Here is a 16,607-nt window from a genome sequence, read left to right as displayed (position 1 = left end):
ACTTCATCACATGACGTATACATGGTGGAAACACCCAAAGAAAATAACGACGAGGAACGGAAGGACGCAACGACGGGTGGTTCCCTCGAGCAGCAGCCAAAGCAGCGGTGTAAACGCCGCCCCAAATCCCGCCCGGCAGAAATAACGATCACATAGACCCAGCGTTAGAGCAGGGTGAACCATTGCCCGACCACGGTAACACAGAAAATCAAGCCGAACAACCCAACCCCGTCGAATATAACAGTCCGGACGACATTACACCGGATAGGCACCAGGAGCAACATAATGCCCACCAAAGGCTTGTTGCCACGGTGAGGAGTCTGAAAAAACAGAAGCAAAGGCTCAAGGCTGCACAAGACACACTCAAAATCAAATGGAGTGAAGTACTCAACACAACAACGAAGTACCGTAGTAATCGCCACACCAAGAGCTACCCGGAGTGGAAGTCGCGACATGAATTCGATGATGAGGCCTTAGATCCCCTGCAACCAAAAATTAAAATGGCCATCCGGCCGGATAGATGACCTCACGGCCAACATAAAGCGGCAAACAACGCCGCACATAATCCAATACGCGACCCACGCGAGGGCTCACATCAAAAGGACGACGCAACCAGATCCATTTATGGACCACGCAAGCGCGCTCCAGCATACGATGCAACACAACAAACATCCGAACACCATGGTACACCCAGATACAGGGGTGGCGCACACCCCCTATGTTTCACCGATGAGGTGCTGGACCATGAATTTCCACAGAGATTCAAACCCGTAAACATAGAGGCATATGACGGAACAATAGACCCTGGGGTCTTGATTGAGGACTATATCCTCCATATCCATATGGCTCGAGGAGATGATCTCCACACCATCAAGTATTTACCCCTCAAGCTCAAAGGGCCAGCTCGGCACTGGCTTAAAAGCCTCCCCGAAAGCTCCATTGGAAGCTGGGAAGAGCTCAAAGACGCCTTTCGGGCAAATTTTCAAGGGACATATGTCCGACCACCGGATGCAGACGATTTAAGTCATATAACTCAACAACCCGGAGAGTCATCTCGAAAGCTTTGGAACTGGTTTCTTACTAAAAAGAACCAAATAGTCGACTGTCCGGACGCCGAAGCCTTGGCAGCCTTTAAGCACAGCGTTCGAGACGAATGGCTTGCCAGGCACCTCGGCCAAGAAAAGCCAAGAACAATGGCAGCATTAACAAGCCTCATGACCCGCTTTTGCGCGGGCGAGGACAACTGGCTAGCCTGATGTAGCACCAGCGACCCAAGTACATCCGAAGTTAGAGATGGAAACGGGAAATCACGACGCAGCAAAAATAATAAGCACTGGAATAAAGAAGACAACCCGAAGAGCACGGCGGTAAACGCCGGGTTCAGAAGCTCTCGGCCATGTCAGCAAAAGCCACCCTCTAAAGGCGCTAGAGATGAACCTTCCAGCTTAAACAAAATTCTGGACCAAATATGTCAGATCCATAGCACCCCCGATAAGCCTGCAAATCATACCCACAGAGAATGTTGGGTCTTCAAGCAGTCCGGTAAGCTCAACGCCGAACATAAGGGGCAGGATACACCAAGCGAAGACGAGGATGAGCCTCGCAAGCAAAACAATGGGGAACAGAAGAAATTTCCACCAGAAGTCAAAACAGTAAACGTGTTACACGTGATAAAGGGGAGAAGCAAAGCGGCACTCCCAGACAAACATGCCCAAGGGCCTATCACCGCGGAGTTCTGCCACTGGCCGTCTCAACCGATCACCTTCGACCATCAGGATTATTTAGCAAGTATCCGGAACGTAGGGTGGGCTGCCTTGGTATTAGATCCAATAATTGATGGATACCACTTCACACGAGTCCTGATGGACGGCGGCAGCAGCTTAAACCTGATATATCAGGACACAATCCGCAAAATGGGGATAGACCCAACGAAAATTTGCCACAATAAAACTACCTTTAGAGGAGTAACGCCAGGCCCAGGGGCTCATTGCATGGGCTCCCTGCTACTAGAGGTTATATTTGGCTTCCCCGATAACTTCCGTACCGAAAATTTAACCTTCCACATTGCTCCGTTCCAAAGTGGCTATCAAGCACTACTCGGACGCGAAGCTTTCGCTCGCTTTAATGCAATACCGCATTACGCTTCCCTCACACTTAAGATGCCCGGTCCACGTGGCATCATTACAGTAAATGGAAATATTGAGCGATCCCTGCGCGCCGAAGAGAGTGCGGCTGCCCTGGCAACCGCACACTAAAACGGCCTCACCAACTAAAGCATTCGATAGGTCGTCAAGACCATGGACATGGTTAGACGAGTCTGGCGCAGCTATATGAAATTCATACAGGTTTGATGGCCACACCCCTATTACAAATACAAGGGGCTCAATGCGCACAGACAAGTGGCAATTTTTACTCATCCTGAACTGTAAATGGTTTCTTTAAACCCACCTTTTTGCACGACAACTTTTCACCTAAGTTCCTCTCTTTTACAGATGACAATCGTGCTACACCTGTCCAGGATATGGCATAACGGAGACACAGGCACAGACGTGCAACAGGGACCCATTCCAAGGATTCTTTTTAGATTAAGACCCTGCGTCAACCTTTTTTACTGTCTCTTGTTGATACACATCCCTCGGATTCTCAATACAATTGAGAAGGATGCTGACGTCTTGGCATGTGGCCACATCAGAACAATGCACGTACCTGGACACTAGGGGCTTCTTACAAAGGGCACTATTTAGGCCCGATTTACACCATAAAGACCGAATACCTTAGGGAGTGTTCGGCGTCGCGAGTTTGGCCTTATATGCATCAGCTCTGAATCATGTCTTGGGTCAAATGTTGGGTTTGACCGGCTCCTGTGTTTTGTTGCCTTATGTTCCGCTCTATCGGCTAAGGCGGCACCAGGAGAACTACTACGATTGTGCCCTGGTTCATCCGGACGAGCACCTCAGTAGAGAAAGCTGAAAACTGACTGTGATGATATAGCGCGAGACTGGTCAACCACTCGATGACCTATCGGAATCCTAGAATTCCTCCGCCTTAACGAAGGGCCGTTTCCTGGCCGGGCATGTACGCACCCCGAACTCGGGTGAGTGCGGAGCCACCAGGGGCTATATAGTAGCCCCACTGTCAAACTCCTATGGCTAAGTGAAAGTGTTAAAACATTATAGTTCGGTTGCCTAGTTCGCTGCGCTATCACCTCCTTATTAGGACCAAGACGTTGGATTAAGTGTGAATACGCATCTTCTGCGAACACCCCCGCATTATATGCGTGGGGGCTGAAGCCGACGACTGTAATCTTTCAGGATATATACATGTATACATAAAACGGCCACACAGGAGGCATCACAATACTTTTGGGCAAAAGTATAAATACAGCCTTTGTAAAATTAATAAAACATTGTTTTTACAATGGGAATACATGTCACTCAAACATAATATTCTTCGAGCACCGGGCCTCTATCAAACGAGCACCCTCACGAACTTCTTCAAAATAGTGCTCGGCAGCCACTCGGCCTATGGCTGAACCCTGCGCCGCGACAGTGGTAGCATCCATCTCCGCCCAGTATGCTTTGACATGGGCAAGGGCCATCCGCGAGCCTTCTATGCACGCCGACCTCTTCATCGCATTGATGCACGACACCGCACCAAGGAATTGCTGCACCAGGCTAAAATAACTGTTCGGCTTTGGCCTTTCCGGCCACAGCTGATCCACGACAGAGCTCATGGCGAGTCCGGACAACCTATTTAGTTCGGCCCATTCGGCTAGCAGATCGGTCAATGGAAGCGGACGCTCTGGAACATTAAACTGCGACCAGAACAACTTGTCCACTTCCCGATCTTTTTGATCTCGGAAGTATTCGGCCGCATCGACAGCGCTCGCCGCCATGTCCAGATATGCGTCTGCCGAACCCCACAGCCGATCCAGAGGGGCATACCGCAGATCTCCAAACTTCCTCCGCAGCAAAAAGGGCTTCCCAGCCACAATGTCACAGGCTTCACGCATCTCCTCCTTCTTCGCTCTCATGGCAGAACGGGTGTCTTTGGTCGCCATCATGGCCTTTTCAAGGTCCGTCGCCTTCGCTCGGTTTTCTTCCTCAAGGAAATGGAAACGGTCGGTAGTGTCTTTTAACTTTACAGCCATCTTGGCCATTTTCTCTTTGCTCTCGCAATGCGCGGCCTTCTTGGCACTTAACTCTTCGGCCGCCTTCAAAGCAGCCGCATTACTACTCCTTGCTTGTTCTTTGGCTCGGGCAAGTTCCGCCCGAAGGGTCTCCACGGTGGCAGCTCCATCTGCAGTCACAAAATATTAAAGATACTGGCATCACGCTGCTCTTACTACGTGACATTCACCAGAAAATATCACTTACCCTGTGCCTCGTCAAGCCGCTTATTAATAAGCTCGATGTCGGCATCCGCCGCATCCAGTTGCCGCTTTAGTTCGGCAAACTCATGAGTCCAGCTAGCCACCGGAGCTTCCACTACCTGCACATAAAGGCGGTATGGTTACCTGGGACTACGATCCTCTGTTTGCCATCGTTCTCGGTGACAACCAGAGTCTCAGGGGCTACTATCTACACAGGGCACACCTAAAAATGTGCGGTACTATCACAAAGGAATATCATTTTACGTACCTCAAAGCCCATTAGTAGACTCATAAAGGCGTCATGCAACCCGCTTTCGGCGGACGAAATCCTTTCCATCACCATACCCATCAACGCACGATGTTCTTCCGAGATGGTCGCTCGCTTCAGCAGATCCCTCAGTATCTCCGACCGCATACCAGACGGTGCCGGACTCTTTTGTCTGCCCTCTTCAAGAGCCGGATGCTGGGGAGTTCGGGTGACTATGGGATTATCTTCTGGCCTCACCGGATCCGGAGAGGCCCTCCGTGACGACACTTCAAGGTCACCCACTTCTTGAGCGGGGGAGTCCGGGGGAGGCGTTTCGCTCTCCATCATCTCCGGAAGAAGGTCCCCTGAAGACGAGCTCTGTTGAGAAGGGCTAAGATCCGAACTGCAAGATAAAAGCTTCAGTTATTTTCCTTGGAAGTAATGTAGAATATCTCTACTATTAAGTAAATTTTGATCACTTACGACTCGTTAGAGGGCTGATCCCCGCACGAATTTTGTGCGGCAAAAGCACCCTCCGAGACGGGATCCTCTGGTGGAGTTTTCTTCTCCCATTTGGAAACCTTGGTTTCCGGATCATCAGAGTTAGTCCTCTTCCTCCCCCTGGGCGAAGGAATGTCAGACTCCTTCTCTTGGCTATCCTCACTCACGGAGGCGCTCGTTCCCTCGGTTGGAACAGATAGCGGTGGAGGCCCGCTTTGGCCCTCTTTATTCCCCCCTTCATCTTCCTTTGCGGGCACCAGGCAAGGTGCTGGCTCGAGCATATTTTCCAGCACCGGATTGTCCAAGCCTCTGGGAAGGGGAGCCGAACACCGGATCATCTTCGCCTTTGCTATCCAGTCCTGGTCAAAGAGCGATCCTTCAGAATGATGTCATGATAAAAGAAAGACAGTGTATTCGGCTAGAGGGTTGCTTACTTGGGCCGCGGTGCGGTTGCTGCTCAGGCCCACGTCCTCGGAGGTGTCTGGACACTCCATCTGGGGTCCGAAGATTGACTTGTACATCTCCTCGTGCATCAGGCCAAGGAAATTCTGAATAGCACGCGGTCCTTCTGGGTTGAATTCCCATAAACGGAGGGGCCAGCATTTGCAAGGCTGGACTTGACGAGCCAGCATGACTTGCACTACCATAACCAAACTAAAATCTCCCTTGAAGAGATCCCGGATGCGGCTCTGGAGTCTGGGCACATCCGTGGCAGCTCAGCCCCCTGCTGATCCATGACATCAGTTGTGGTGGAGGGCCCGAGCGAAAGGCGGGGGAGCTACCCACTTGCCACTTCTGGGAGCGGTGATGTAGAACCACTCCCTTTGCCATAATCCAGACACCTCTGGAAAGGAACCATTTGGCCATTGAGCTCCAGCAAGCTTGCTTATTAATGCACCTCCGCACGCTGCATACTGCCCCTCGACCGTCTTCGGCTTCACATCAAAGGTCTTGAGCCACAGGCCAAAGTGAGGGGTAATGCGGAGGAAGGCCTCACATACGACAATAAATGCCGAGATGTGGAGAAAGGAATCCGGGGCTAGATCGTGGAAATCAAGCCCGTAATAGAACATCAAACCCCTTACGAAGGGATCCAGAGTGAGGCCTAGTCCTCAGAGGAAGTGGGAGATGAACACGACGTCTTCATTGGGTTCGGGAGTAGGGACGACCTGCCCTCGGGCGGGCAGCCGATGCGAGACTTCAGCGGTTAAGTATCTTGCCTCCCTCAACTTCTTGATATCCTCTTCCGTGATGGAGGAGGGCATCCACCGGCCCTAGAGGCTGGATCCGGACATGATTGAAGGTCCTAAGCACCTGACCTGGGCTTTGGGTGTTAGAACTCGAGGTGGGGGAAGGATTCGATTGAGCACGAGAGGCAAAAAACGTAAGAACCTTGACCCTTTATAAAGAGGGTGAATATCAAGCGTCCTCCTCGTGGCCGTTTGGGACTTGCCTAAACTCTAGGAGTCCTAGGCGCGGTTGGGTTACCCACGCCCGTATTGATGAGAATCCTGTAATAAGGGGGACACAATCTTTGCTTTGACAAGACGTGTCAAAAAACTGCCTCGCGTTATGTGCGGGGCTAGTTAAAGGAAACAGTTCGAATAATCACCTGGCCATGGCATAATGTCATGTTGCTCAAGATGGGAATGGGCCGACCCGGACCTGGCCTTGGACCTGGCCCTGTGGCCCCAAGGCCAATATGTGAGGCCATGGGTTGGCCCATTTCATCAGAAATTTGTGGCCTCACTGGCCCATTGGGTACATGAGGCCGACCCAAAATTCAGCGAATTAACACTTACAACTCTGTTTTTACAAATAAATAGCTGGGCAGGCCAGCCTAATGGATGGCAAAAATGTTTTTGAACCATACTACTCCAATACTACCAGGGATTAATCAATACGAAGTTATTTTGAATAAATATACAGTGTTGGATGTGAGGTGTGTAGGTCCTGTCTTATCTTCCCGTGGAGTAGGCTGCAGTAGGCTGGGCATTTAGACTGCAAACAGTAAATCTCTAGTGCATTCATGCAAGCTAAGCATAGGAATAATCTCTCGTGCATTTCATAAAGAAAAATGTCGTCCATTCAGCTGGCTGCTCACGGATTGGACTATGCATGTGTAGAAAAGTTGCTTTAGGCAGGGTGGGCCACGGGCACACATTTACCCCAACATAGCTCGGTCGATGAACGCACAAATAACTTCACAGTACGTCTCTATAGTATATACTGCCAGTATATGAATGGGTCGACCCGTGTGACCCATCGGGTCGCACAGTGCCGGCTCCACTGGCCCATATATCATCTAGGGCCAACCCACTTGACCCATTGGCCCTGACTTTTTGGGCCGGGTCAGTGCCCAGCGGGTCGACCCGGCCCATTCCCATCTTAACATTTGCCAAAACAAGTCAGCAGATTAGATTTGTGGAAATATTATTCTCTCTACGGTGGTATGTGGAACTTATTTTGCAGGGTCGGACACTATCCTTGTATTCAAATTCTTCCGTGGTGTATTCGAAGGAGGAACCCGCCTTGCAATGCCGAAGACAATACTGCGCGCCGGACTCATCGTCATTGAAGCCTGGTTCAGGGGCTACTGAGGGAGTCCTGGATTAGGGGGTATCCGGACAGCCGGATTATATCCTTTGGCCGGACTATTGGACTATGAAGATACAAGATTGAAGACTTCGTCTCGTGTCCGGATGGGACTCTACTTGGCGTGGAAGGCAAGCTAGGCAATACAGATATGTATATCTCCTCCTTTGTAACTGACATTATGTAACCCTAGCCCCCTCCGGTGTCTATATAAACAGGAGGGTTTTAGTCCATAGGACAACAGACAATCATACCATAGGCTAGCTTCTAGGGTTTAGCCTCCCCGATCTCATGGTAGATCAACTCTTGTAATACTCATATCATCAAGAATAAATCAAGCATGACGTAGGGTTTTACCTCAAGAGGGCCCGAACCTGGGTAAAACATCGTGTCCCCTGCCTCCTGTTACCATCCGCCTTAGACGCACAGTTCGGGACCCCCTACCCGAGATCCGCCGGTTTTGACACCGACAGGGGGAGAAACATCATAAGATCCAACTATAGTAGCAAAGCTCGTGATACATCAAGATCGTACCACCTCAAGAACACGAGAGAGAGAGAGAGAGAGAGAGAGATCAAACGCATAGCTACTGGTACATACCCTCAGCCCCGAGGGAGAACTACTGCCTCCTCGTCATGGAGAGCACTAGGATGATGAAGATGGCCACCGAAGAGGGATTGCCCCCTCCGACAGGGTGTCGGAACGGGTCTAGATTGGTTTTCGGTGGCTACGGAGGCTTCTGGCGACGGAACTCCCGATCTATTGTGCTCCCCGAAGTTTTTAGGGTATCTGGATATATATAGGAGGAAGAAGTATGTCGGTGGATCTCCGGACTGTCCGAGGCAGGGGGGCGCTCCCAGGGGGTGGGCGCGCGCCCAGGGGTGGGCGCGCCCACACCCTCGTGGGCATCCCGGGACTCTTCTGGTCCATCTCTGATACTCTGTGGGCTTCTTCTGGTCCAAAAATAAGTTCCGTGAAGTTTCAGGTCAATTGGACTCCGTTTGATTTTCCTTTTCTGCGATACTCTAAAACAAGGGAAACACAGAAACTGGCACTGGGCTCTAGGTTAATAGGTTAGTCAAAAAAATCATATAAAATAGCATATTAATGCATATAAAACATCCAAGATTGATAATATAATAGCATGGAACAATAAAAAATTATAGATACGTTGGAGACGTATCAGCATCCCCAAGCTTAATTCCTGCTCGTCCTCGAGTAGGTAAATGATAAAAACAGAATTTTTGATGTGGTATGCTACCTAACATATTTATCAATGTACATTTATTTATTGTGGCAAGAATATTCAGATCCATAAGATTCAAGACAAAAGTTTAATATTGACATAAAAATAATAATACTTCAAGCATACTAACTAAGCAATTATGTCTTCTCAAAATAACATGGCCAAAGAAAGTTATCCCTACAAAATCATATAGTCTGGCTATGCTCCATCTTCACCACACAAAGTATTTAAATCATGCACAACCCCGATGACAAGCCAAGCAATTGTTTCATACTTTTGGTGTTCTCAAACTTTTTCAATCTTCACGCAATTCATGAGCGTGAGCCATGGACATAACACTATATGTGGAATAGAGTGGTGGTTGTGGAGAAGACAAAAAGGAGAAGATAGTCTCACATCAACTAGGCGTATCAACGGGCTATGGAGATGCCCATTAATAGATATCAATGTGAGTGAGTAGGGATTGCCATGCAACAGATGCACTAGAGCTATAAGTATATGAAAGCTCAACAAAAAGAACTAAGTGGGTGTGCATCCAACTCACTTGCTCACGAAGACCTAGGGCATTTTTAGGAAGCCCATCATTGGAATATACAAGCCAAGTTTTATAATGAAAAATTCCCACTAGTATATGAAAGTGATAACATGGGAGACTCTCTATCATGAAGATCATGGTGCTACTTTGAAGCACAAGTGTGTAAAAAGGATAGTAGTATTGTCCCTTTATATATATATGTATATATATTTGGGCCTTCTTTTTTTATTTGGCCTTTCTCTTTTTTTGGGACAATACTCTATGAATGATGATCATCACACTTCTATTTATTTACAACTCAATGATTACAACTCGATACTAGAACAAAGTATGACTCTATATGAATGTCGCCGCCGGTATACCGGGATAGCAATGATGCATGAGTGACATGTATGAAAGAATTATGAATGGTGGCTTTGCAACAAATACAATGTCAACTACATGATCATGCAAAGCAATATGACAATGATGGAGCATGTCATAGTAAATGGAACGGTGGAAAGTTGCATGGCAATATATCTCGGAATGGCTATGGAAATGCCATGATAGGTAGGTATGGTGGCTGTTTTGAGGAAGGTATATGGTGGGTGTATGATACCGGCGAACGGTGCGCGGTATTAGAGAGGCTAGCAATGGTGGAAGGGTGAGAGTGCGTATAATCCATGGACTCAACATTAGTCATAAAGAACTCACGTACTTATTGCAAAAATCTATTAGTTATCGAAGCAAAGTATTACACGCATGCTCCTAGGGGGATAGATTGGTAGGAAAAGACCATCGCTAGTCCCCGACCGCCACTCATAAGGAAGATAATAAATAAATAAATCATGCTCCGACTGCTTCACATAACGGTTCACCATACGTGCATGCTACGGGAATCACAAACTTCAACACAAGTATTTCTCAAATTCACAACTACCCAACTAGCATGACTCTAATATCACCATCTTCATATCTCAAAACAATCATCAAGTATAAAACTTATCTTAGTATTCAAAGCACTTTATATGAAAGTTTCTATTATACCCATCATGGATGCCCATCATATTAGGACTATTTTCATAACCAAAGCAAAATACCATGCTGTTCTAAAGACTCTCAAAATAATATAAGTGAAGCATGAGAGTTCATCTATTTCTTCAAAATAAAACCATTGCTGTGCTCTAAAAGGATATAAGTGAAGCACTAGAGCAAATGACAAACTACTCCGAAAGATATAAGTGAAGATGAATGAGTAGTCGAATAATTATGCAACTATGTGAAGACTCTCTAACATTTAAGAATTTCAGATCTTGGTATTTTATTCAAACAGAAAGCAAAACTAAATAAAATAAAATGACGCTCCAAGCAAAACACATATCATGTGGTAAATAAAAATATAGCTCCAAGTAAAGTTACCGACGAACGAAGACGAAAGAGGGGATGCCTTCCGAGGCATCCCGAAGCTTAGGCTTTTGGTTATCCTTGAATATTACCTTGGGGTGCCTTGGGCATCCCCAAGCATTGGCTCTTGCCACTCCTTATTCCATAGTCCATCGAATCTTTACCCAAAACTTGAAAACTTCACAACACAAAACTTAACAGAAAACTCGTAACCTCCGTTAGTATAAGAAAATAAATCACCACTTAGGTACTGTTGTGAACTCATTATAAATTCATATTGGTGTAATATCTACTGTATTTCAACTTCTCTATGGTTCATACCCTCCGATACTACTCATAGATTCATCAAAATAAGCAAACAACACATAGAAAACAGAATCTGTCAAAAACAGAACAGTCTGTAGTAATCTGTAGGTTTCAAATACTTCTGTAACTCCAAAAATTCTGAGAAATTTGGAAGTCCTAGGAAATTTGTTTAATGATCTACTTCAGTTGGAATTAGTATTTTATCACTCTCTGGTAAGAAACGAAAATTATTCTCGTGAGCGCATACTTTCTGTTTTTTTACAGCAAGATCAAATAACAATCACCCAAGAAGATCCTAAAGGCTTTACTTGGCACAAACACTAATTGAAACATAAAAAAACAATCATAACAGAGGATATATTATTAATTTATTACTAAACAGGAACAAAAAGCAAGGAACAAAAATAAAATTGGGTTGCCTCCCAACAAGCGCTATCGTTTAACGCCACTAGCTAGGCATGATGATTTCAATGATGCTCACATAAAGGATAAGAGTTGAAACATAAATAGAGCATCATGAAGAATATGACTAGCACATTTAAGTCTAACCCACTTCCTATGCATAGGGATTTTTTGAGAAAATAACTTATGGGAACAAGAATCAACTTGCATAGGAAGGTAAAGCAAGCATAACTTCAAAACTTTAAGCGCATAGAGAGGAAACTTGATATTATTGCAATTCCTACAAGCATATGTTCCTCCCTCATAGTAATTTTCAGTAGCATCATGAATGAATTCAACAATATAACCAGCACCTAAAGCATTTTTTCATGATCTACAAGCATATAAATTTTATTACTCTCCTCATAAGCAAAATTCTTCTCATTCGGATTGGTGGAAGTATCATAAGAGACTCGAATACTATAAATTGTTTCCACATTAAAAGAGTAATGATCAGAAAAAGGTAATCATAATCATGACAAGTTTTATAAATATAATCATCACTACTTTTTATAGCATAAGTGTCATCACAATAATCATCATAAGTAGCAACTTTGTTCTCATCATAATCAATTGAAACCAATTCCAAGATAGTGGAATCATTAATAAATAAAGTCATGACCTCTCCAAATCCACTTTCATAAATATAATCATCATAAGTAGGAGGCATGCTATCATTATAACAAATTTGCATATCAAAATTTGGGAGGCTAAAAATATCATCTTCATTAAACATAGCATCCCCAAGCTTGGGACAAACATTAATTGCAGCAAATATATTCTCGAAAACATCATCTTCTTCAAACATATCATCCCCAAGCTTGGGCCTTTTCATATCATAAGCATAATCACTCTCATCATTAATAGTATGGATAGCACCAATAGTATAGAATTATCATATTCTTCCAAACAAGTGCCAAAAAGATTTGCAAGATCATAAGAAGCATTGTTATCTTCCCAATCATAATCATCACAACAAGCAATAGGCATAACGAGATCATCATGAAGTGCATTATCTTCCCCAATTATTTTTGATTCATTTTTCATGAGGCACACCAATAATAGGAGCAACATTATTTAGGAGAGATATCTTTTTACCTCTCTTCCTTTTTCTTTTCTTCTTCTTCACCACATCATGTGTGGGTTCAATCCTCTTTTTGGAGCTCCTTATTAATGATATTGGTCGAATAGAAGGCTCCTCCTCGTTACCTAATTCATCATAAGAAATAATAGGAGGATATTGGGAAGTCTCTTCCCTTTCATTAGTATTCTCTTCATCTTCTATTTGTTTTCTTTTCTTTATATAATTGGCAATATAAGGATTTTCAATGCAATTCATAGCACAATACATATAAATTTCTTCTAGATCAATATCGAGGAATTTCTCGAGGTTATATTCTTGAATAATCTTAGTTTGACGTTTCATTTCTTCATAACCCAAAAGCAAACTAAGTTCATTATAATGTGCAAGGGAAATCAAGTCATCACAATTTTTGGACACGATTCAATCATGAAACAATTTGCATTTGACATTTAAATGACCATGTTCATTGCAAAGTTCACAAGTATGGCTAAGAAATTTTAATTTTTTAGCACTTAAATTTAGCCTTTCTTGCAACCATTTAGTTTCTAAATGCTTATGCCTCTTGCAATATCTATCTTCCCTATTTGGTGTGTACTTGCAAACCCAATGCACTCCACAAAAATTCACATGTTTATAGGAGACATTTTCATCATAACTAGTGCAATCATCATTAGTAGTATGGATATTCAAGGAGTTCATACTAATAACAATTCAATCATGCTCATCATTCAAAGATTTAGTGCAAAACATTTTAATGCATTCTTCTTCTAACACTTTGGCACAATTTTCATTTCCATCATACTCATGAAAGATATTAAAAAGATGAAGCGTATGAGGCAAACTCAATTCCATACTTTTTTGTAGTTTTCTTTTATAAACTAAACTAGTGCTAAAACAAGAAACAAAAAGGTTTGATTGTAAGATCTAAAGATATATCTTCAAGCGCTAACCTCCCCGGCAACGGCGCCTAAAAAGAGCTTGATGTCTACTGCACAACCTTCTTCTTGTAGACGTTGTTGGGCCTCCAAGTGGAGAGGTTTGTAGGACAGTAGCAAATTTCCCTCAAGTGGATGACCTAAGGTTTATCAATCCATGGGAGGCGTAGGATGAAGATGGTCTCTCTCAAGCAACCCTGCAACCAAATAACAAAGAGTCTCTTGTGTCCCCAACACACTCAATATAATTGTAAATTGTATAGGTGCACTAGTTCGGCGAAGAGATGGTGATACAAGTGCAATATGGATGGTAGATATAGGTTTTTGTAATCTGAAAATATAAAAACAGCAAGGTAACTAATGATAAAAGTGAGCGTAAACGGTATTGCAATGCGTTGAAACAAGGCCTAGGGTTCATACTTTCACTAGTGCAAGTTCTCTCAACAATAATAACATAATTGGATCACATAACTATCCCTCAACATGCAACAAAGAGTCACTCCAAAGTCACTAATAGAGGAGAACAAACGAAGAGATTATGGTAGGGTACGAAACCACCTCAAAGTTATCCTTTCTAATCGATCTATTCAAGAGTCCGTAGTAAAATAACATGAAGCTATTCTTTCCATTCGATCTATCATAGAGTTCGTACTAGAATAACACCTTAAGACACAAATCAACCAAAACCCTAATGTCACCTAGATACTCCAATGTCACCTCAAGTATCCGTGGGTATGGTTATACGATATGCATCACACAATCTCAGATTCATCTATTCAAACCAACACAAAGTACTTCAAAGAGTGCCCCAAAGTTTCTACCAGAGAGTCAAGACGAAAACGTGTGCCAACCCCTATGCATAGGTTCATGGGCGGAACCCGCAATTTGATCACCAAAACATGCATCAAGTGGATCAATAAAATACCCCATTGTCACCACGGGTATCCCACGCAAGACATACATCAAGTGTTATCAAATCCTTAAAGACTCGATCTGATAAGATAAATTCAAAGGGAAAACTCAATCCATTACAAGAGAATAGAGGGGGAGAAACATCATAAGATCCAACTATAATAGCAAAGCTCGCGATACATCAAGATCGTACCACCTCAAGAACACAAGAGAGAGAGAGAGATCAAACACATAGCTACGAGTACATACCCTCAGCCCTGAGGGAGCACTACTCCCTCCTTGTCATGGAGAGCACCGGGATGATGAAGATGGCCACCGAAGAGGGATTTCCCCCTCCGGCAGGGTGCCGGAACGGGTTTTTATTTTTTTTCGGTGGCTATGGAGGCTTTTGGCGGCGGAACTCCCGATCTATTGTGCTCCCCAAAGTTTTTAGGATATATGGATATATATAGGAGGAAGAAGTACGTCGGTGAATCTCCGGGCTGTCCACGAGGCTGGAGGCGCGCCCAGGGGGTGGGCGCGCCCCCCACCCTCGTGGGCAGCCCGGGACTCTTCTGGTCCATCTCCGATACTCCATGGGCTTCTTTTGGTCCAAAAATAAGTTCCGTGAAGTTTCAGGTCAATTGGACTTTGTTTGATTTTCCTTTTCTGTGATACTCTAAAACAAGGAAAAAACTGGCACTGGGCTCTAGGTTAATAGGTTAGTCCCAAAAATCATATAAAATAGCATATTAATGCATATAAAACATCCAAGGTTGATAATATAATAGCATGGAACAATCAAAAATTATAGATACGTTGGAGACGTATCAGTGATTCATATGAACTAAACCATGTCCGATCATCACGTGAGATGGGGTAGTTTTCAATGGTGAACATCTCTATGTTGATCATATCTACTATATGATTCACGTTCGACCTTTCGATTTCCAGTGTTCCGAGACCATGTCTGTACATGCTAGGCTCGTCAAGTTTAACCTGAGTATTTCGCATGTGCAAAATTGTCTTGCACCCATTGTATGTGAACACAGAGCTTATCACACCCGATCATCATGCGGTGTCTTAGCACGACAAACTGTCGCAACGGTGAATACTCAGGGAGAACACTTATACCTTGAAATTTTAGTGAGGGATCATCTTGTAATGCTACCGCCGTACTAAGCAAAATAAGATGCATAAAATATAAACATCACATGCAATCAAAATATGTGACATGATATGGCCATCATCATCTTGTGCCTTTGATCTCCATCTCCAAAGCACCGTCATGATCTCCATCGTCACCGTCTTGACACCTTGATCTCCATCAAAGCGCCGTGGTCGTCTCGCCAACTATTGCTTCTAAAACCATCGCTAGCGCATAGTGATAAAGTAAAGCAATTACATGGCGGTTGCATTTCATACAATAAAGCGACAACCATAAGGATCCTGCCAGTTGCCGATAACTTTTACAAAACATGATCATCTCGTACACTATTGTATATCACATTATGTCTTGACCATATCACATCACAACGTGCCCTGCAGAAACAAGTTAGACGTCCTCTACTTTGTTGTTGCAAGTTTTACATCGGACTTCTAGTAAGAACCGTTCTTACCTACGCATCAAAACCACAATGGTAATTTATTAAGTTTACTGTTTTAACCTTCAACAGGGATCGACCGCAGTCAAATTCGATTCAACTAAAGTTGGAGAAACAGACACCCGCCAACCACCTTTATGCAAAACTAGTTGCATGTCTGTCGGTGGAACCAGTCTCATGAACGTGGTCACGTAAGATTGGTTCGGGCCGCTTCATCCAACGATACCGCCGAATCAAAATAAGACATTGCACTACAAAAAAAGACACTTCCGTGATGATACGTGTTTGTCACAGTAGGTCACGTTTTCTGTCATGCATGTACATCCATGATAATCTTATGACTGAATCAAGATAGTCATACCTGTGCTGTCGTAGAATTGTTCCATGACATTACCAAAATTATCATCACGAAAGTGTCAACTTCCATGACGATAAATCGCGCGTCATAGAAGTGCTTTCGTCAAGGG

The sequence above is a fragment of the Triticum urartu genome, chromosome 1A, assembly GCF_056163025.1.
Source record: "Triticum urartu cultivar PI428250 chromosome 1A, HENAU_Tu73, whole genome shotgun sequence".
NCBI lineage: Eukaryota > Viridiplantae > Streptophyta > Magnoliopsida > Poales > Poaceae > Triticum > Triticum urartu.
Note: the sequence above shows the minus strand (reverse complement) of the source record.